The following is a 23,380-nucleotide window of genomic DNA, read 5'->3' on the forward strand; positions in this document are numbered from 1 at the left end:
GGCACGAGCATCCCATTCACAGCTGGGGAACTGAGGCTCCTAGGTAGTAAATCACCTACTCAAGAATATACCATCAGAAAAATCACCAACCCAGAATTCAAACCCAGTGCATTCTTGTTCTAGAATTGGACTTTGAACTGCTATGTTACATCTCCTTTTTTAATCACTTTCCTATCCCATGCAAACACCTGAACCCTGTAATTACAAAGATGTACAAATAATGGGTGAGAGCCTGGCCCCCTGCACCCTGTTTCTCTACAGGTGACCTGCCCAGCATTCGTGTGCAGGCATAGGGCATCACCCCCACTCTCACTTTCAGCACAGAAGGTGTCGAATCTTTTTAAAGCTGAAACTATTTTCACACATTATCCAAATGTGCAAAAAAACTACTTAATATCTCTATTTAGCTGTTTGGCGAAGTGTGCTTTTCATAACCTCCTTACACCGCCTGTTCTAAAGAAAAAAGAACACTCTCTGGAAAGCACCAATTTGTACTTTTATATGTACTTGTTAGTGTGCTACTTAGGGTCAGAAGTGCTAAAATCGGTCCCCTGCTGCTTATTCTTGTATTAGGTTTGTGTTTTCTTGAAAAAAAAATCTCACAAAACCTTACTGTATTGTTTCTATATGTTCCAATATTTCTCTCATTCACTTATGGTTTCTGGGTTGCAGATGCTATTTAAGAACCAGTTTCTTTTTGCAAGGTTAGAGAAGGTGCGAGTTGATATTTTAGCTAAGAAAAGAAATTCTATTTTAATTTATTTCTACAGAGCAGCTAGCCAAACTCCTGTCTTCTAACATTTTATCATGTTTTCTAAAACTAGTTATTTTCCACAAAAATATTTTTCAGTTATTATAACCTCAAATCGTCTTTGTTAGTCTTTTTTTTTTCATTGATTATCTCGAGCTCACTATATTCCTATTGATCTTACTATTTAGCTTTGAGTCTACACATAACAAAGGAGAAAAATATTTTAAAAATTGTTTTTCAATAAAAGATAATTTGTCTAATTGTAAATGTATTTAAATGTGAGGACCATATTCCAGAATTTTCACAACAGCTCTTTATAGTTTAAATGTGAAAGCCCTACACTGAAGAAATGTGTGAAACATTTTTAAATAGCAACAAAATTGTCTATGGTGATTTGACAGACTACAGTATTGAAAACTGGGTGCTCTTTAACATTTTATGATTCTGTTATTCTGTTACTACCTGTAGGTAAATTAGTGTTTTCTAGGCTATAGGAAAAATCATGCCTCCAACTAAGGCATGAGTTAGAAACTGTTACAATAACTATCACATTTGAGTGTCAAAAGTACACTCATAATTCAAAAATAATAATTATCTACCTTATGGTTTAACAATGAGAAATTCCAGTAAGTTCTTACTTTCTCCACATGGAAAATACTTATGGATATGTCCAGAAAATACAATAGATATCAGTAAGTGAGATAAACCTGGAATTCATTCATTTGTAGCAGTAACACTGTCTAAAGCTGCATCTCATCAATGACTTGAAAGTCCCAGGGACTTAAACCCAGTTAAGGGTAACACACTGAAGTTCTGAAGCAAACAGCAGGATATCCTTGGGTGGGGGGAGGTTATAACGAGAAAAGTAACTATCACATGTCAGAAGTACTTGTGTTTTCATAATCACAACTTACTTTCTCTGTAGATATTTAGAGAGGTACTATGGCACGTATTTTGTCAAAATATTTTCCTTTAGTTTTTTAGGGAATTATTCTCAAAAATCTAAAAACTTCACTTCACATGTGTCCTGTCTCTAGAGGGGAAGCCCCCTGAAGCCTGGGAGCCTGGCTGGTACGGTGAGTGCAGTGTATCTCACCACTTGGGTCTTTCTCTCCCAAACCTCCAGCTTCAGTCTATGGGTCCCCGAATGCAGGAACCACCAAAAGTGTGGGTCTTGCTCACTAACAGGTCCCATGAGATATGTAAATGTGCTCTGGGACCCGTGGAAATGGACTGCTATGACATTCCCACCAAATCTGTGTTTCCCAAGTTCAGTGCCTTTGGAGCCTGTACTTGCATGCAGCATACATTTTTTGATTAACTCTTTCATGCAAATAGTCACCCAGGCCCTGAGGATACTAAAATTTGGTACTTTTAATGGTATCAATTAACTTGGTTGTCAATATTTAGCATCTATTATGTGATACTTCTTCTAACTCCCCATAAGTTTGAAACTGAGGGAAATAGTTTACATGCTGAACACAAATTTGGGTCATAGTATAGATGTTAATCCACTTAAAGAACAAGGTTCTTTTTAGTTTTATAAGATTCCACTATAACTCATTTAAATTAATTAACCCACATAACAACGCAATATGAAACTGAACAGTCTTCATCACAAATTCTGGTCACACAGCTATTCCCAATGTGAAGATGAACTTGGAATGTTTTAGATATGGTAACCATACCTCCTGGTTTGCCTGGATTGGTTGTTCTGGTTTATATTTGTTGTTCCAACACAACTATTAATAATGCCCTCTCCCCTTTCAAGACTGCCCTGTTTACATAATACATTTTATATTATCTTCTGTCTTCAGCACCACTGGGGGAGAGAAGACTAATAATCCCAAAGTAGAAAAGAGGTGCAATTCAAGGTGGGAATGGTCCCATAATGAGAAATTGTTTCGAAGAAAGATTGGTGGGTATTAGAATAGGGAAGTGGATTCTATTATCATGCAAAACCTGAGAAACAGGAGGGTCTTCAATGACTACTGATGAATTCAGACAGGCTGACCTAAGCCAATGGTCTTGAAAAGTTAAGTAGCTTGTCCAAAGTCACAGAGCAGAGCAAAATTACTCCATGGACAGCTTCAGCACTAAATAGACTCCTGACTTGAAGTGATCCATATGGATTTAGAAAATGTGCATCTCGGTTCTGACTTTGATGAACATATAAGAGACCTTTCCCAAATTTTCAAGACACTGTAAATTGTCCACCTTCTTGGGAAGAGGATGAACCAGATTTATCTGATTCATAAGCAGAAAGAAACAAGACATATGAGGGCCACGGAGTAAATTCATACCTGCTATCCACAGAAAACACTAGAAGAAATGATACAACTTACAGAATCTGATACTTACATCAAGGTGGTGTTTTGTTGGGGGACAAAATTATTCTCACTAGTGTCCCTTTAAAAGTACAATACTATTTCTCAAATTTTCCTAATTTATCTTTATCTGAGTCCTTCATTTAGACTCTAAGCCTAAACCTTACACTGAGTTAATGAATTCCATTTATCCCCTTCCTGTTTGGTAATGTAGTATTGCTCAATTGAATGAAAATAATCTTTTTCAAGTCTTAAAGAATGCCATCTGGTTCTGATATTCAAGAATTTGGTGAACATGTTCATGTTTACTCTAGACTTATAAGTTTTAATAACATTCCATCTGGAATACATTTCCCATACTAGAGCACTATTTTTATTACACCCTTATACTGAATCCCTTTTAGTCTTTTGATTATCTTAGAGGCTTTTCCTAGAATGATCTTATATTGCATATCTGAGTATAAAAATAAATTCCAAATCATAGTCATGAACACAAAATTATCTTGTAAAATGGAACGTTCTCATCAAGACTCCATGGGTTGCAGAAAACAGAAACTCACTCCAGGTAGCTTAGGTAAATGGGAGTTTATAATGTGGATAGAGCATCAGGAATGGTCTTAGAAAGACCAGGAGAATGTCAGGACCGGAAGTGGCTCCTTCTAGCTCTGTCTTTGAATTCTGCTTTGATAACCCTCACCACATTCTCTGCCTGCACATCCCATCCTTATCCCTTCACCTTCTAGGGCACACGAGCCTTGTGTATGGTCGGCACAGTCACCTACACAGACCATTCTGCACATCACATCCCAGTTCTCGAATTCGTCACAGACCGGTTCAAGGCTTTGTGCCACTTAGTTCAAATACTGGAGAGAAATCATCTGACTGACCTCTGTCAAATGAGTAGATTAGCTTACCTTTGCTTAGGACCTCATATCTAATAAATTAATGAGGGAGAGGAATGGGAATGGGTCACCTGGTAAGTGTGGGTTTCCCTTCTAGGAGCCAAGGGAGAGGCATGGCTGTGGATCCTAGCAGGCAAAGAAACATGTCTAGTACAGGGCAGGAAAAGAATTTACACTTGGTGTTCATCTTTTTTGGATGATGCCCTATATTCCAGAAACAGCTTCTATTTCTGTTTGATCATTTGTCAAGAATTATATTGTCTCATTGTGCTGAGACACCTTCACAGGTCTTTCCTCTAAAAGGGCAATGAAGTAATAAATATTGTCACTATTGATTTTGTAGGTTTTTAAATGACAATGTGGAATAACAATTGCTTGGGTGTGAAATGCTTACTGTGATATTACAGAGACTAAAACATTTAAGCATAAAACATATGCACACATACAACACACACACACACACACACATATCTATTTCCAAGTACATACCATTTAGCATCCCTTTTTTGCAAGACAGTGTTTGTATTTCAAAAAGGAGCATACCGTACTTGGTAAACAGGTGCTTTTTGAGACCAACTCAAATTCCTTACTAGAATGAAAAACAGCACAATTTATGATTCTGCTGTATTATTCATATCTTCAGTTATTAATGAAGATATTCAGTCTCTCATTAAAAAGCCATGTGTTAGGTTTTGCAAACAAACCAATACAGAGATTCAGCTGAAGTACATTGTCACAAATAAATCAGTCTGTTCCACTTTTAGAATCCTGATACTGGCCCTGCTGGAGATCTCGATGTGGTTTGTATGCACACATGCCCCCAGAAACTGCTCCTCTATATGCATAAGTCTCCACTGTGAACCTCTTTTTATTACCTTTGGTCTGTCAAGTGAAAAACAGTCAATCAAAACCACTTGACAATGTGTCAATTGCAGAATCTTATAGAACTATAAAAGTATGAGTGTTTACTGTTTTCAAGAATATAGGCAATAAAAATGAGGCTGGTGTACAGTGATCTTGGCAATAAGACATAAAACCCCAGATTGTTAACCAAGATAAAATACTGTTTTTATCTGGGGTTTTGCCAGGTTCTCTAACAAATGCCATTACCCGACAAGGAACAATATCTTTATATTGTGATGAAAAGCTTAGCTTGAGGGACATTGACGACTGCCAGATCGGGTACCAGTTCCCCAGAAAACATCAAATCCACAAAACAAACACAAAAATGAGAAAAAAAATCTCAGACCTTGCCAAATAGCTCCTGAATGATCTGAGCTCATCAGAACATCCAGTTCAAGATGAACCTTTTCCGTGTGTGTGTGCCTCTGTGGTCAGCTCAAGCTCAGTGGCAGAGCTCAACAAAAAAGGATGGTTCCAATGAAAGACAGTTTTTGTATAACCCTGAGGATGAGAAAAAGAAACTCGGGTTCAAGCAGCAAGGAAGTGACCACACACTCTGTGGTGAGGAAGAAACACACTGTGGCGAGAGGAGAAGTTAGGCTCCATGGGGACAGGCAGGAAAGGTAAGCACGCAGTTCAGCCACTCACTCCGACATGGCCATGCACTCAGGGCACTTCGGGAGCCCCAACGGTGGATGCTTCTTGGGCCTGCTCTGTTCAGTGCCCTAACTACCTGATCCAGGCACTCACGTGACCTTCCCTTTATGCCACTAATTTTTGTGTGCTTTAACATTTTAATTAGGAAATGATACAACTTTAATAAGAGAGCAACCAGGGATTGCCCTCTAAAAATTAACTCTGCAACATTTAACATAAGATATGTCTGTGGTAATCATACTTCTCAGAGTCTCAGCCTAGAGACTTTCTACGTCCTGGAAGGAATGAGGGACCCTCGCTCCCTTGTCATTCCACGGAGAAAGTCTAGGGCAGACCTTAGCGGTTGACTAGGACCTGCTTAAGTAAATTCCAGATGCCAGGCCATGGCTAATGGTGACCTGGCTGCCGGGGCAGCTGAAACTCTGGGGATCCTCTTCCAAACTGGGGAGCCCTCGGCGAGGGCACACCAGACTGCCTCCCTCTTCCACAGCGACTACTTGCCACGTCAGTATGTGCCAGACATTTTTCTCACGTGGTTTTATTCTCACAGCTACTCGACACCGCACTATTATGTCTTATCAAATTCTTAAAAATTACATAAGTAACACATGTTTTTACAAAAAAAATGAAAAAAAAGGATAAAATAAAAAAAGTAAATACTCCCCCTGCTTGCACACAAGCTGCACCACTCCTCCAGCTTCCCAGAGGACAACCACATGACCAGTGCCTCGAGTACCTTCCAAAAATCTTCTGCACATGGGTCTTCCCGTTTTTTCTCATGGTCTTCTGAAACATTTCACTTCACACTGTGTCTTGGATATTTATCCAAAATTAACTTATTTGCATCTCCTATATCAAATCAAGTTTCCCACTGTTAATTTTCCACATCTAAGCTATTTGCATTGTTTTATTATTTGGTGGCTGCACAGTTTTCTGCTGAATAAACATTGTATTCTTTATTTAACAAGTCTTCTCAACATCTGGTTTCTAGTTTTTTGCTATTACTAATAATGACACAAAGAGCATCCTTGTACTTCTTTGAATATAGTATGTGCAAGTGATATTGCTTGGTTAAAATTGTAACATTTTAAACCATGATAGATATTACTCTATTTGTGACATGAGGATTTCAGTGCCACTTTAGTGGGTGGGGACGCTCGGCTCACAGAGGTTAAGATACATGGCAGGGGTCACAAAGGTGCTGAACAAAGTTGCAGAGCCACCCAGAGACTGGGTGTATCTGGTTCCCAACTTCACCACTTCTACCTTTGTCACTTGATTTTAAAGGTTTAATAAGTAATCTAGCAAGTCATTCTTAAATTTCTGAAAGGAATAGAGTCACTTTGTTGCTGACATGGACAACAAAAATTTTATTCAGGATGAGACAAACTACTGATCCACTCCTTTTTACAAGGGATATGAAATTCCAAGAATGCTTAAATGGTGTTTTATTTATTGATTTTATTTATTTATTTTTAGAGAGAGTGAAAAGGAGGGAGGACAAGAGGGAGAGAAACATCAATGTGTGGTTGCCTCTCACGTGCCCCATACTGTGGACCTGGCCACAACCTAGGCATGTGCTCTGACTGGAAATCCAACTGGTGACCCTTTGGTTCACTGGTCGGAACTCAATCTACTGAGCCACACCAGCCAGAGCTCATTTATTTATTTATTAAAAAATAATTGAGCACCTATTCTCTGCTAATCATGGTTCTATGCCACTGAGACCCATGGTTAACAAGATTGACAGGATTTCTACATTTTAGCTGAGAGTACTGAATTCTAACCTCTAGACCACTAGGGAGCTGCAGTACATTTTAGTTGAAAATTAAGACATTAACCAAATCATCATAAAAATTAACATGAAGTTATACAATCATGTGCTGCTTAACAACAGGGATGTGGACTGAGAAACCATCATTAGGCAATTTCATCATTGTATGAACATCGCAGAGCACACTTACACACACCTAGAGCAGTATAGCCTATTGCTCCCAGGCTACAAGCCTGTACAGAATGCTACTGTACCAAATTCAGTAGGTAATTTTAAAAAGTAGCAAATACTTGTGTATCTAAACATGAAGTAGATACAGTATAAATTATAAAAAATGGTGTGCCTCTGCAGGACTCTCGCCAAGAAAAGAGCCTGCAGGGCTGGAAGCTGCTCTGGGTGGGTGAGTGAGTGGTGAGTACACATGAAGGCCTAGGGCTTTACCGAGTGACTTTATAAGCACTGTACACAGAGCTGCACTAAATTTATAAAGCAACACAAGATTCAATCAAGCACAAGACAAAATGCAATCAAGGGACTTGATAAACACAAGATATATGAGGGTGCTGCCAGAGTAACCTGACACACTGTTTTGTAGCAAACTACTGTTTATAAGTAGAAAGAATACACTGTAAGATAATGATAAATAGTATAGAAGATACGTAAACTAGTAGAATTCACTTATCATTACTATTGAGTGTTACATACTATACATAATTGGATGTGCTGTGCTTTTACACAACTGGCCAGGCAGCAGGTGAGTTTGCACCAGCACCACCACAAACCTGGGAGTGATGTGTCATGGTATGACATCATGATGGCAATAACATCATTAGGCAAAGGGAAATTTTCAATTCTGTTATAATCTTATGGGGCCACCACCATATATGCAGTCTGTCATTGGCTAAAACATCATTATGCAGTGCCTAACAGTAATTGACAAGTAAAGTCATATCAGTGATCTACGGGCTCATAATAGGATTTGACATATGCAAGGGCTCAGAACAGGATTCCTCCAGTTAATGCTGGCTGTGTTGAAATCCGGAGGACAGGCAGAGTGACTAGAGGAGGGAGGAAGGAAATCACATTCTGTTCTAGGCAGAGAAGAGTGTGTGTAAAGGCCATGGTGAGAGGAAACAGTGCAAGTTCCCAGGACTGAACAAAGGCCCACGCGGTTCTAACACAGGGGTGGAGAAAGTGTTAGTAGGACACAGCGCCTGGAGAGCCTTGTGAGTCTGGGAAGAAACATTACCTTTAGTAAAATGGGAGCCATCAAAAGATTTTTAGGAAGGTATAAATCAAATGGCAGCAGGTGAGGCTGTGATTATTTAGCTCCCAGCAGCAATGCTCATCAGTACATGAAACAGAAATACAATTGAACCACACCCAATGCATACACACTCACTCTTTTTCTTCCACTCTTCCTCAAAAAGCAGTTTACTTAAATGATATTGTTAAATCTGAAGCTATAGTGAAAAGTATCACCATAACCATCAGGGGACAGCAATATACACAAAGAGTTAAAGTAGAGAGATTTCCAAATCAAGTAAGCAGCAAATACTGGCATCAATTTAAAATTAACCAACTACATAAGCAGTACAAGTAGCCACTTGGGGCAGCATTCTTTTGGGGAAGAATTCACTTAGGCCAAAACGGTGTGGCAGCTGATTCAGAAAAGAGACTCTGTAACTATCCCCATAACCTCAGCCTCTCTGAGACTTCTAAGCATTAAGATTTCACTGCAAAGTCAAGTTTCCAGAGGGCACATACAATAACATAACTTCTTAGCTGACTGTGGTCATCTCAGACCACTGAACATCTGAAAGAATGCCCCAGACATAAACTGTATGCACAAACATCTGGGACGCTAGCCTCCGTGCCCGAGAATACAACTGTGACATCAACACGTGGTGCCTCGGGGCCTCTAACCCAAACACCCAGCATTTAGGTCACTTTGGATACCACTCAAATGCTTCCCTCCTGCAGTCTCTGAAGACTATTATCCAATGACAGAAAACGTTCACAAGGGTTTAGAGTTGTCCTAAAGTTGAACAGCCATGAGAGGTGGCCATAAGATAAATTCAGTTTCCAGGGTCTTCAGGCCCCAGATTGCATTCTTTAGCACAGCTCTCAAGGTCATTTCTAGATAGTCTCAGCTGTGATCACAACCACCTTTGTACCACTTGTCCTACTCCCTCTTGCCCACCACAGCTTAGGCCCCAGTTACACAGACACTCCGCCTGATCACAGTGATGTGCCACATCCTCCAGCTCCTACTGCATTCGCCAGATGAAACACCATTCCGCACTACAGAGCTCCAGCTCATCTTTTAAAACCAAATCCGAATGGAGAGTCAAGGAGCAATTCAACATTTTTTGAACACTAGGCATTTGGAACATGAATAAACCACAGTTTTTGTCCCCAAGAAAATCATCTATGTGTTTTCTCCTTTCACGGTGATTACCAGGTTGCCTCTAATAAATAATGTTAAACAAGGTAATTTGGATATATCCAGAAGAAAATAATAAATTCAATGTGCAACCACCCAAAAAAGGAACAAGAACACCTGAAGTCCTAATGTGTAATCCTGTTATTTAAGGGGGGTGGTTGCACAAAATCCCCAAATCTCAAATTTATTTATAAAAAATTTGTGTATTTATTCTTACATGTTTAAACTGCAGTCACCTTCAAAGCACTGTACATCTGTTGCAATACACCTATTGCGACATTTTTTCTACTGCTCAAAAAAGCTTTGAACTCATCAATTTTGATGCCTTTTAGTGTTTCTGCTGTTTTTTGTTTCACCTCTTCCACATGGGTAGAAATGTTTCCCTTTGAAGACTTTTTCCATTCAGGGAAACAACAAAAAAGTTACTCAGAGCAAGATCTGGTGAATAGGGAGGGTGGGGCACAGGAGTCATGCTGTTTTGGGTCAAAAACTTCTGAACAAATGGGAACCTAAATAACAAAACAAACAAACAAGCAAAATATAACCAAAGACACTGAAATAGAGGACAGGCTGACAGTGACCAGAGAGGAGAGGGGAGGGAATTTCAGGGGAAAAGGGGAAGGGTTTATAGGAACAAGTATAAAGGACACATGGACAAAAACGGGGGGGGGGGGGTGGAAATGGGAGGGAGGTGGGGATGGCTAGGGGGTGGGCTGGGATGGAAATAAAAGACAGAAAACTGTACTTGAACAACAATTAAAATAAAAACAAAACAACACAAAATTATATAACAATAATAGTAATAATAATGGTTAAAAAAAACAAACTTCTGAACACTCAGCACACCAGTGGGCTGGTACCCTTGGAAATCCTCATCATAAAATGGGCAAACACATGGACAGTCTTCAAAAAAAACTCATTGAAGTTGAGCACAGCCTCTCACAACAACACCAGTTGGTACACTGATACAGATGGGTTCCTAGAATGGTACTCACCTAGCAGGGGACATCCATACTATAAGATACTGCCCTCCAAAAGATAATACAGGGTACACACAGTATCCTCAAGGCCTTAGGATTTCCTGATTCCAATGGAAGAAAATATATTATAAAATTTATTTATTTATTTACTTACTCATAATTTCAATTTGTGATGTATAAGATATTATGCTAGGTACTAAAAGTCATGTGGATGATTAACAAGTCAAAGAACAAGTTCTCAAAGAATTTAAAGTAGATAAGATATAGATACAAATAAATATATTACACAGGAAGAAATGTCAAAAGAGTTAAAAATAAAACCCTGTTAGATTCCAAGGGCAGCGAGTTCCCTTATTATCATTAAAGAATATTAATGATGCTAAATGCCTAGTGGAGAAGACTTACCAGGGCTCGCCCAGTGGTCCCTGAGCTTCCCCAGTTGTTACTGGAACACCTTGTTGGGTACCACCTAGGACAATCCATTTCAATCTCAGAAAGTTATAAATGCTAGTCATTTCTTTGTTCCACTGACTCAGAATATATTTTCCTGAAAAACTTCTATCTATTAGTCCTATGTCTACTTCTGGTAACTTTCAGATTTGATTTATTTCCCCTTCCACATTTACTAGTCAAAAATATTAAATAAGTACACATTCTTCTTAAGCTTTATCTTTTATCATTTAGCTTTGTTGAGTTCTTTTTGGAACTCTGTTCTTATGCAAGTTATGATTAATCATCCCAGCTTCTAATATCCTCAAATTTTATTAGTATTCATTAAATTTCTCTTTGAATTTATTAATAAGTACAGAGTGGGGCAAAAATAGGTTTACAGTTGTTCATATGGAAAATAATAATTAGTAAATAATAATACAAGAAAAAACTCTGTTTTGCAAACCCACAACTGTAAACCTACTTTTGGCCCACGCTGTGTATCCAGTCTGAATCACATGGAATTTCCACGGAGTTGTCATTAACATTGCTAAAGGAAAGACTCAGGCAGCCAAATACACACCTAATGGAATGATCACTCAGTTCACAACCCTCCCCCCACTGATAAGGATTCATAGGTCATTTTGATGCACATCTTGCTAAAATCCTGATATGCAATTTCAACAACATTCCAGTAATCTATCAGTTAAGTAACTAATTCATAAAAAGTAAAGTTTAACTGCATAATGTGATAATAATGAACCTACTCTGAGTCTTAGTGATTAACTTTTCATTTTCTAAAAATCTGCCCCATATGCCAGAATCAACTTCAGTTAGTTATTTATCAATGAGGAAATCTATTTTGTTCTCTGACTCTTTTCTTTCAAAATTAAAAAAGTTACCAATTTGTTTTCTAGCAATGCTCCTGTATTCTGTGAATTCTATGCAATATACCTAAAACTTTTCTCAAACTAGCTATTTTTTTAAATAAAGAGATTTAAGAAAGCTTATAGAGGCATTCACTTTAAAAGCAACCCCAAACCTGCAGAGAAAATACATACATGTTGTTTTTGTAATATTATTACATATTATATGTATCATAAATTAATAAAAGATGAAAAAACCATTCTCTACTTTAGAAATGGCAAAGATCTCAAAAGATTTTAAAAGCAAAGTATGCTAAAATATATTTACCTTTGCTATGAGGAATTTAAACAAGCAAATCACTAAACAAATATTACCTAGTAGCTTTTCATGATAAAACTATATTTATTGCAATTTAAAATTTAGTGTACATATTTTATATGCATTGCAAATCAAAGTTCTCTTTTCCTATTCTAATTTCCAACACTGATTTTATGGCTTCTTGTGGGGTGGACGGTGGGGAAGATGTTTTCATAGATTGTTTCCAGTTGGATGATTGCACTGCACCAATTTCTGCCCGCCTCAACCCTCTCTATAGTTTCACAGGTACATGGGCTTCTTCTGTCCTATTCTCTGAATGAACATAACAGTGATATAGGCCTTGGGTTTTACATAGGAGGTTGCACCCTTCTAAATACCTGTAATGCAGTCTCTGAATGTGTAGGAAGTTCTGTAGGTGGAAAATTAAATGAAGGCAAATTTGTTCTTACATATATAATAACCTTCTCAATCATACCAACATATAAAATATTATACCACCTGGGGAAAATTTCTCAGGCACAAATGCAAATAGTTTGATGTCTGGAAATACTATCTGCCAAATCTCTGAGCGATACATATCCATTGCTAGACAATAATAACTTTGCTGTCAAAGAGAAGTGAATGAAGGAGACAAGGCTGAAGAGATCCTGAGGGTAGAACCCACTTCCCTGAAAGACTCTGCCTGACACTCAGGCTCTGGAATTAAGGGTCGATCCTTCTCCTGACTCTTCAGTGATTATAATGATGAGGCTGATGACACCTGAATTAAGAGCTACAAGAACCTGAAATCCACAACATCTCACCAAACATGCTAACTCCTCCCGTAAGTGTCTAAATCTGACACACTTGGAAATAGGTCTAGCTGGGTGGGGCAGAGGGTGGAGGGGGAAATGGAGACAACTATACTTGAACAACAATAAAAAAAATAGGTCTAGATGAAGGCAACAGCAGACCTTTGCAAAACTGCAAGACACAGTTTATTTTCTGTCTTCCTCAACAGTGCCTTTTTTTTTGCAATTTTCCCTGATGCCCCTCTCCAGCGTATGTGTCTTTAATGTTTCCTTCTTTTTATCCAAAGATAAACTTTTGCTGGACGAGCTGGTAGGGGCAATTATCAACACCCGCTCCTAATCAAAACACTGTTTCCCTCAGGTCCCCTTGCCGTACCAGTGTATACAAAGGAAAACAATTAATTAACTATATTAAGTCTATAGCTAGGCACCAGCAACTGCTGCAATTTCCCCTCAGTAGAATATTTGCACTGTATTTGTGAACCAATGTACTTTTATTCATCAGTTCTGCTTCTAAGGATTTTTCATTAGAAAATAATTGTGTAATATGAAACTATGATGCCTTTCTTGAGGCACAGTTTTTATTATACTAACAAGGTAAAGAATGGAAATAGCCCCTCAAATAACATGACCATTAAAACTATAGTTATAAAAATGTATGTAACATGATACATATTTATGATATTTTGAATAAAAAGACAACTTTTATTATGCATGGTAATATCCCATATAAAAATGTTTACATTTATATAAAGATACTTGGGAATGACTATTAATATGCCCCAGGCATAGTGCTAACCATGTGGTAAACCAGAACACATAAGGCTTTTACCCACATGGAATATCCATTGGGGTATCAAAGATAGACATTAACCAATGTTAACAGACAAAGACATGTTCTATCCCCATGGAGCTTATATTTTATTTTATTTTATTTTAAATATCAGAAGTGGCATAACTTTACTGCTGCCTTTTCCTATTGGTCACACAGACCTGGTATGTAGAGGGAAGGGACTACAGAGGGCTGTGAATGCAGGGGGAAGAATCACTGGGGCCCTAGTGAAAGATGGCTACACCATAGCCAGCATGCTGGCCCCAGCAACGCACATCTCTCCCAGTGCAAAATACACCCATCCCCTCCCAAAGCCAGCCAAGTCTTATCCCATTACACAGTCTCAACAGCCCAAAGTCCAGAATCTCATCTACATCAAATCCAGGTGTGGATGATGCTCCTTAAGTACAGCTCCTCGAGTACAGTTCTCTTGACCAAAAGCCAAATGAAGTAAAAAGACAAGGGTTCTGCTCCCCCATAACACGCATGGTGGGACAGGCATGGGAAAACCACTACAGACATTCCTGTTCAAAAGGGGCGAGGACAATAAGAAGTATACAGATATCACTGGTCCATAATAATCATGAAATCCAACCAGGAAAATGTGGCAAGTCCTTTAATTTTTACTTCCACCTGGAATAAATTCTCATTGGATCTCAGTTCTAGCCCCTGACTTACCCTCCCTTTTCCATGAAAAATAGCCTGTGTTTTTAGTTGTGCAGTTTATTCAACCTGCTTTCCATTTTATACTGTCACTGTCCTAATCTCTATCAGGATTCAATCAGATAATCACAACCAACCACTGGGATCCAGAGAAGGATCCCTGGCTCAGAGAATGCCAGAGACGCATAGAGAGAAACTGAATTGTATGGCTTTAAGGCGACACCTGGAGGGACATCCACCATCGTCCCTGTGTTGAGCCTTCCTCCCACTTATATTTTCCTCTTAATTGTATCTTTATGCCTGGCACATATTTTTCATGATATAAAAAATCAGTTTCAACTGCTTTATAAGTTTTAAAAAATGTTCTATATTTTCCGAGGTTGCTTGAAACACAATCAGTTAAATTGCAGAATTTAGGAAATTTAGCAGTATTTCCTAATTTTAGGGATATGTGGGGACAAATACCTTAAATTCTACTGTCTGACCTCTTCTCATGAAATTTTCATACATATGGTAGCCAGGTAACATTAGATGCATAAACTACTCCTGGATTATAATTTTTATTTCTAGTACATGAAACCATATGATTCCTTTTGTGAATTTCTCAGTGTTATTTCTAAATCCAGTCTATAAACTGAGGGCAAATGTTATTTATCAAACACAAAGATTAAGCAAGATTTCTCAACCTTATTAAAGAAATAAACCAAAAAAGTTTTCTACAAAAGGGTCAGAACATCTATGGAAAGGTCAGAGTGGAAATCAATTAAACATTTCTGACCAAAAGCATAGTTAGAAAATTCCCCGAGAGTTAATGCCAGAGTGTTTGAACCAATTAGACCACCAAGATAAAGGGAAATAACATTAATTAATGCTCAACTTGGAAATCAAGTTTTATTATCATTCTGCTGGAAAAAAAAAGCAGACCTACAACTTTGATCAAAAACACCTTTGTTTTGAATTAATGTTGGTCTTCAGAAAGAGGTGTGAAGGTGGGAGTGAATTGTCCCTCTGTTTGCCCATACAATCCAATTTTCCATAGGAAACTTTGGAGGTAAGATGTGAAGTGGAAGAAAAGTACATTTGAATTCACTTCTCTTCTATAATGTTCTGCCTCTGCTGCTTGCCTTTGTTTAGACATAATTGTCTTCCTTTCACTGTTGTTACCTCATTGAAAGGAATGTTTACAGCTTACTATTTGCCTACATAAAAAGACGGGACTCAATTTTCAAGTTAAATACTGCAGAAAACATGGGGTAAAAAAATGGTTTATTTTCACCCATCTACTTTTCTTTTTCAGAATACTGTATTGACTCACTGGAATTACCATGGAGGCCGAAGCTGTAAACCAAGCAACCACAGAGAAACACTGGTCCCTAAGCCACATTTACACACATCACATAACATTTACTACTAACCAAGTGAGTGGCTAGTCATTTTATTTTATAATTTTCAGAATTTATACACAGAGAACTGAATGATTCATTTTAATTAAATTGTCCACATTTTAAATAAATGTATTTTGATGCCATAGACCTAGATGGCTGGCTGACATAATAACATAGCAATAATTTAAATCCCATTTAGTCACTAGAGAATTTTAAAGCATTTGCTCTTGGTGCGATATGAGAGACTGTTTTATAAAGATATATCAGAGCAGAACAGTCCTTCCCTTTTCAAGATATCATTCAGTAAAGAACTAGATGGTGAGTTACACAAAATATGTATGACATTTTTAAAAAGATATGAAAACTGAAAAGCAAATTATATGTGGCCAAAGTATACTGATTTGAGTTAGCCCTAGCAAAGCTAGTGTATCCTCTGTTTCAGAAAAAAATCCATTTTTGTTAAAATGCGCTTTCTGCCCTGGCTGGTGTGGCTTACTCAGTTGGAGCATCATCCTGTAAGTGAAAGGTTACAGGTTCATTCACCGATCCGAGCATGTAGGGTCCCTAGTCTGGGCATGTACAGGAGGCAACCGATTGATGCTTCTCTCTTGCATTGATGTTTCCCTCTTGCTCTTCTTCTCTCCCTCCTAATCTCTCTAAAAGCAATGAAAAAATGTCCTCTGGCAAGGAAATAAACAAACAAACAAATACCTTTTCCCGCATCATGTGAGAAAGGTACTAAACTTAATAACCAAGTGCAGAGTAAAACATATGGAAACTAAGCATCTGATCTACAAATACTATGACTAATTTCCACTGAAGTCTCACTACAAAAAAAACAACACTCCCTTCCAATATGCCTTCATCTTCTTTCTGCAATTTTATTTTAAATTTTAGTTTAAATTATTTCCTCTTCCCAAGCTTAAAATTACTCTCTTATTTAATCAGAACCAACTTTTACTAGTCTTTTATTCAATGTACATTATTCTAACCTCACTGAAACTAACCTTCCCAACACAAACACAGGACCTTAGAGTAGACTGAATAATAATTTTTACCTTCTAAAGAACATTAGCCATTTTATTATTCAGCCAATCCAGACTGTGAGTAACTGCTGTTCATCTATGTACCATATGCAGCCTGTATTCCACAGCTCTGGGTATATGAATAATGACTGTCCCCAAGGGTGGCGTAATATGCCAGGATTTTCAGCATTTGTTTTGTCTTTTTGACTTCTGTTATATTTTTCCACTAGCTTTTAATTGGCCTCCCCATTTTTGTCTTCACCTGGCTACCTCTTTAAAACACATCCTCCAAAATTATATCAGCTTTCTATTGCTGTGTAACAAACCGATACAACTTAATGGCTGAAAACCACACCCACATGTTGGGGTGGCCAAAACATCTGTTTAGATTTCTCCATAAAACGAAAGACACAATTTTCATCTTCACCAGTAACTTTATTGACTTGGCTATTTTGACTATGTCAGCTATCTCCTGTGTGGTATGAAGTTGATTGTTCTCAATTAGTGTCTTGATTGATTGCTATCAACCTTGACTGGTTTCTTGATGCTCCTACCCTACTGTGGAGCATCATCCAGTAAGAAATATCCAGCAGAAACTTCAAAAACACTTTTGACATGTTTGATCAGTCACAGTACTTTCTCCATACACTGCACAAATCTTTTGTTGCATTTCAGGTACATTTTTACCTTTCTTGAAATAATAAAGCATAACATGCTGAAAATGTTGCATACCTTCTTCTATCTTCAATATTAAAATGACTACACAAAAATTCACCAATGTTGATTTTTTAAAAATGCACATTGATATGACAGTTGTCACACAATACAATCTAACAAAATTGTTTTGAATAAAGTTAAAGACAATTGAGCACTACTACTAGAGCCATCTTATGGAGAAAACCAAACAAACTTTTTGGCCAACCCAATTTTATTTCATAATTTCTATAGGTCAGACACCCATGTGGGTTTCACTAGGCTCTTTGCTCCAGCTCTCACAGGACCAACATCAAGGTGGCCAAGCTGGGGTCCTGCCTGAGGAATCTCTGATAAAGAATCTACCCCCTACCTCATTCAGGTTCTGGGCAGAATTCAGTTCCTCGTATCTGTAGGACTGAGGTCCCCAGCTCAGCTGGGGACCTTGCTCAGCTCCTGCAGGCACCTGCATTCCATTTTACATCGCCCCCTCCATCTTCAAACCAACAATTGCACATTTCAATTCTCTCTATGCTCCTCTATGCTTCCCTCTTCTGCCTGGAGCTGGCGAAAGTTTCTGCTCTTAAGAACTTAATTTCGTTAGATCAGGCATGGAATCTTGGAGATAATTCGTAGAAATTCTGCCTACCATAAAAATCCAACCCAAATTTCATTATCTACAAAAAACCTTAGATGTCCACTCACTCATTTCTTACTTCAATTCTTTCACCCATGCCTGTTTCCATAGATGCCCCTTCCACAGTATCTCATTCAAAACGAAAGCATCATCATCCTATAGCATACTCTCTGTTTGCTGGTTTGTCATTCTAGAAGAACACTTAACGACCCAACCCCAGTTTTGAGGCCAGTGTCAACAACATAAATGATGCTCATCTGATAAACACATGTTGAAAAATTGGTATGTACCTTTTTTTAAAATTATTTTTTATTGTTCAAGTACAGTTGTCTGCATTTAACCCCCATCATTCCCCCGCCACCCCAGCCATCTCCACCTCCCTCCTTTGCTTCCACCCCTCTTGGTTTTGTCCATGTGTCCTTTATAGTTGTTCCTAAAAGCCCTTCCTCCCAGCCCCCATTACCCCTCTCATCTCCCCTCTCTTCTGGTTACTGTCAGATTATTCTTAATTTCATTGTCTCTGGTTATATTTTGCTTGCTTGTTTGTTTTGTTGGTTAGGTTCCACTTAAAGGTGAGATCATATGGTATTTGTTCCTCACCACCTTGCAGAAAGAAAGAAGGAGCTTCTACCCTTTGTGACAGCATTAGGAACTAGACAGGAACTAGACAAGCATTATGCTAAGTGAAATAAGCTAGACAGTATGTGCCTTTAAAGTCAAAGAAAAAATAATTTATGTTCAATGTAAACTATAGTGTGGAAATGTATTCGCTACTGGTCTTTAAAAATCAATAGCCTGCATTCATAGATAAAATTCTTCACTAACCATACTACTTATGCAATAAGAATTTTAAATGCCTTAAAGTAATTTGAAAAATATCTGGAAAATTATTAAGCATATAATAGTAATGTGATAACTACTTTATCACATTTAATCAAAACAATTCCATTTTACAGATCAGGAAACGGAGACCCTAGAGAACTCAGAGTTGCCTGAGAAGCCACCACAGTGTCTGAACATTCTAGCTGCTGAGCCCTTTGCTCTTTTCCTTCCTTCTTGCCTCCCTTCTGTCCTTGGGCATTTATTGAACACATTATGTGCCAGGAATTGTTGTAAAATTTTCATTAATTAGGCTTGAGTCCCTAAATACTGTTAGAAATAATATCTTTGTCATAAGAATGTATAATACAACATACACATAAAAAAGCAAGCCATTATTTCATAAAATGAAATGATATTATACACTGATATTTAAGTTTTATAAGCAGTTACAAACATCACCACTAATCTTGGCTTTAAGTGAGTACTGTATATTTGCAAATACATGAACTATAATGAAAATATACTTCATAATATACTAGTCATTGTAAACTTTGTGTGGGAAAAACCGATGAGAACATTTAAACAAGGAAATTCCATCTTGCCCAACTATGATCTCATCATAGCTGAAGACACTGTATGAACCACAGATGGTGAGAATGAAGAAGTCATGCACTCTCCTTAAAGACGTCAATGTCACCAAAGCAAGGATCTGTGCTTAAGATCAATTTTTTGTTATGAAAAATGCCATACTCAAATATACCGTACCTTACTTCTCAGGGCCTCTAGTGTAACATTCAAAACCAGCACATCATGGGTACAGAGGATACTGCATTAATCTGGCCAGGAAATATATGACTTCTTAAATTCACACATTTAACAATATAAATCGGTATCACAGTTCATTTACAACATAAAATATATAAACAGGAATCACTGCAATTCCTAAAATGGCTCTTGAAAGGTACAAGTGAATTATGAGATTTTAATCACTTATAAGACCTGAGGTTTGGAAAAAGGAAGGATTTGAAAGAAATAAGAAATTTATTATCCTTTAAAAAAGCAACTCCCAAGCAATCCTTAGAAATCACTTTATTTAAAAAATTCAAATGTTAAAAGACTTAAACCTCCCATTTTACTTGCTGTGCCTGCACCATTCATAATCAGGTCTGAATTCACACAACTGCAAGGAGTGAAGAGAGAATCAATTTATGTAAATAATAAATCATGCTTCTAACAGCCATCTGCATGAGCCCAGAGTGAAGGCCAGAAACAGAGGTGCCAATTTATACCACAGAAAATTATTCCTAACTCATAGAAAGACTGTAGGTATAGGCATTTTATTTATGTAATTATAAATGGAAACAATGTGTTACATTCTCAAAATAGATACTGAATTCTAGTATATAAAAATGCTGGTCATCCGATATCCTCACAGTGTTTGTTCTGGTCTCCTCCGGCTCTCCCGTTTTATAATCATCTACTTGCACGTGTATTATTAACACAGAAGGAGTGATACATTTTGTTTTCTTACTTCATCAGGAATTTTTTTCTATACCAAATTTTATGTGAACAAGCATGCCATTTAAATTTTTAGGTCCTTAGCATGAAGGTAACTATTCACCTAGTTGCCACATCAGGTTTGAGCTTTCTGTTGCCGTCATCATGTCATTTTCATTTTTATTACTGCATGAAATTTCAGACACAATTCCTGAGCCTAGTGATCATGCCAGCAATTCAGAACAAGCCTGTACTACCTCAAGAGTTCACCTGAAAGGTAAGTCTCAGCTCCATAAAGTAATGGGCTCTTAACATATCTCAGGTACCTCCAAAGAGAATAATTTATTAAGATCCTGAGAAGATATGTGAAAATTTCCTATGTGTGAAAAGTGTACCATTTCCTTCTCTCATACAAATCCAGGAAATATTCCAGGTCTAATGTTTATGCCTATTAAAGGAGGCATTACCACTGTGATTCAGTAACAGATTATGTAAAAGAAAAACTAACACAAATGTACATACATATCCATCCACACACAACTCTACACAGTTGAATTGAATGTCCTCAGTGAATATTAAGTCTTAATTGTCACCACTGCCCACTCAATGTTACTATCTGCACATGACATCACTTTCTTTTGTGAATGAAAATAAAAGCTAAAGTGTCCTCAGTTTATTTTTTTATCTCATAAGAGAGAAAATGACAATGATTTATTTCTCATATCTACAAGTTGTGAGTCTAGAAGCATTTTTGGGAATGAGAAGGAAGATATATTACAATAATCTTATATTCAGCAAAAAGACATTTTACTACTAAATATATATTTCTTAAAACTTCCTGACTCAGACTCATAGAGTGAGAGCAGATGACAGCTAGTCAGGGGCGGGGCTTAGAGTGACTGAGCAAAAAGGAAAAAGGACTCATGGGCATGGACAACAATGTGGTGACTGCTGGGGGGAGGGTGTATAAGGGGACTAAATAGTAATGGAACAATGTACAACAAAGATTAAATTTTTAGAAAAGAAAAAACAACTTTCTAAAAAATATTTCTCTCTCTCTCTCTCTCTCTCTCTCTCTCTCTCTCTCTCACACACACACACACACACTTTGAATAAGTCCTTTTCCCCATTTAGAATTCCCATGTTTCCGTGCATTTCCCAGCTCAAATATCATATCTGTGAAGCCTTCTATGACATTCTCAAGCAGTTAGTTCTTACAGACATTTGAAAATGATGAGGACTATGACAAGGCTCAGAGCTCTACAGTGCCAGGCACTGCTCTAAGCATCCCACGTATGTTGATCCGTGCAGTCCTCACACTAACCTTCTGGAAGTGTTAAACCCATTGAATGTTTACAGATGAGGGAACCCAAGAACAAGGATGTTAAGCAACTTGTTTAATGTCACAGGACACAGGACTGATGAATGAAAGAACTATTCCTCCAATCCACGCAACCTGGCTCCAGAGTCCAAATACTTAACAGTTATACTAGGGTATCTGTCTTGCTTTTCTGTTCATATAATGGGAACAATTGTATAGTGTATGCCCCCGGTGCCACTTTCTAAACTGAGTCAGATCACTTACGTAAAGACCCTAGCCCTGTGCCTGGTGTATAGCGGTACTACATGGAACAGCACTGAATGTGACAACATTGTTGCCAAGTGTAGCTATTTTTAGTAAGGCCTCTACTCCCTGCTAGACCGTGAATTCCTTGAAGATGGGGTATGTATTCACTCATTTGTTCACTCATTCATCCCCCAAATGTGCACTGAACAAGTGCATCTCTGGAAGTCCAGCATCAGATAGCATACTGACAGAGTTCTAGCTCAGGCTTTGGCACTTACTGTTTCCTTTGTCTGAAAGCTCTTCCTCGTGTAATTTCAAGGCTCGTTTCCTCACAATATTGTCTCTCCTTAAATGTTATGCCTCTAGAGAAATCTTCACTAAATGCCTTATATAAGGTGGTGCTTGGCAGGACTATGTATTTTCTTGTTCTGCTTTATGTTTTGCACATACACCTATCACCAGCATACATATTAGACTGTAAGCCCTATATAGGTAGGATTGCCAATCCTATATTCTAAATCTACAATAGTAGGCTGGTAAATATTCGTTATATTGGTGAAAGAAGGAGAAGGAAGAAGGGGAGGAAGGAAAGAGAGCAGGAGTAAGAAAAAAGAGAGGGGTATAATTCTGATCAATGAATGCTTTGTAAACAAGAATATGATTTCCATCCCTTTTTGACCAACAACTTCTTACCTCTTCCCATCAATAAGAGAACGCCAGTATTTTCCCCTCCCTCTCTCCCTCCCTCATCCCTTCCTTCTGCAAAAGTCCCTGAGAGCAGCTCAAAGCCACTCTTCTTCTCCCTACAAACCTAAGTCTCTTGTCATTTAATTTCAACACCAGTTTTTGCTCCTCATAAACAAAACAAAACAAAACAAAACAAAAAAGCTGTGTCTGACCTTCATGATGACCAGCTTTCTTTTGTTTCCAACAATGCTGAAGGGTTATAATTTAACAGTTTCATAAGTGGTAGTTGTAATCACTTGAAATTTATCATCAAACTAGCAAAGGCTAATTCATGATTAAAGAAAAAGTCCTCATTTTTCAATTATTCAAAATACGCTTAGTGGATTCCTTCTTCAAACATGACTTCATTAATTAGCAGGATATGGAA

At 37.8% G+C, this 23,380-nt stretch overlaps 1 protein-coding gene and 1 long non-coding RNA gene across 4 annotated transcripts in view; one reads left to right on the plus strand and one right to left on the minus strand.

The window, feature by feature from the left end:
- The window catches only part of PRKG1 (protein kinase cGMP-dependent 1), a 1,342,121-nt gene that overhangs the window by 966,561 nt on the left and 352,180 nt on the right, over positions 1-23,380 (minus strand). The window lies entirely within an intron of this gene.
- LOC118500976 lies at positions 8,903-22,660 on the plus strand. The gene is made up of 3 exons (XR_004903550.1): positions 8,903-8,913; positions 19,078-19,080; positions 22,478-22,660. It is a non-coding gene; the product is annotated as an uncharacterized LOC118500976 (long non-coding RNA).

This window comes from Phyllostomus discolor, chromosome 5, assembly GCF_004126475.2.
Source record: "Phyllostomus discolor isolate MPI-MPIP mPhyDis1 chromosome 5, mPhyDis1.pri.v3, whole genome shotgun sequence".
In the NCBI taxonomy this organism is placed as follows: Eukaryota; Metazoa; Chordata; class Mammalia; order Chiroptera; family Phyllostomidae; genus Phyllostomus; species Phyllostomus discolor.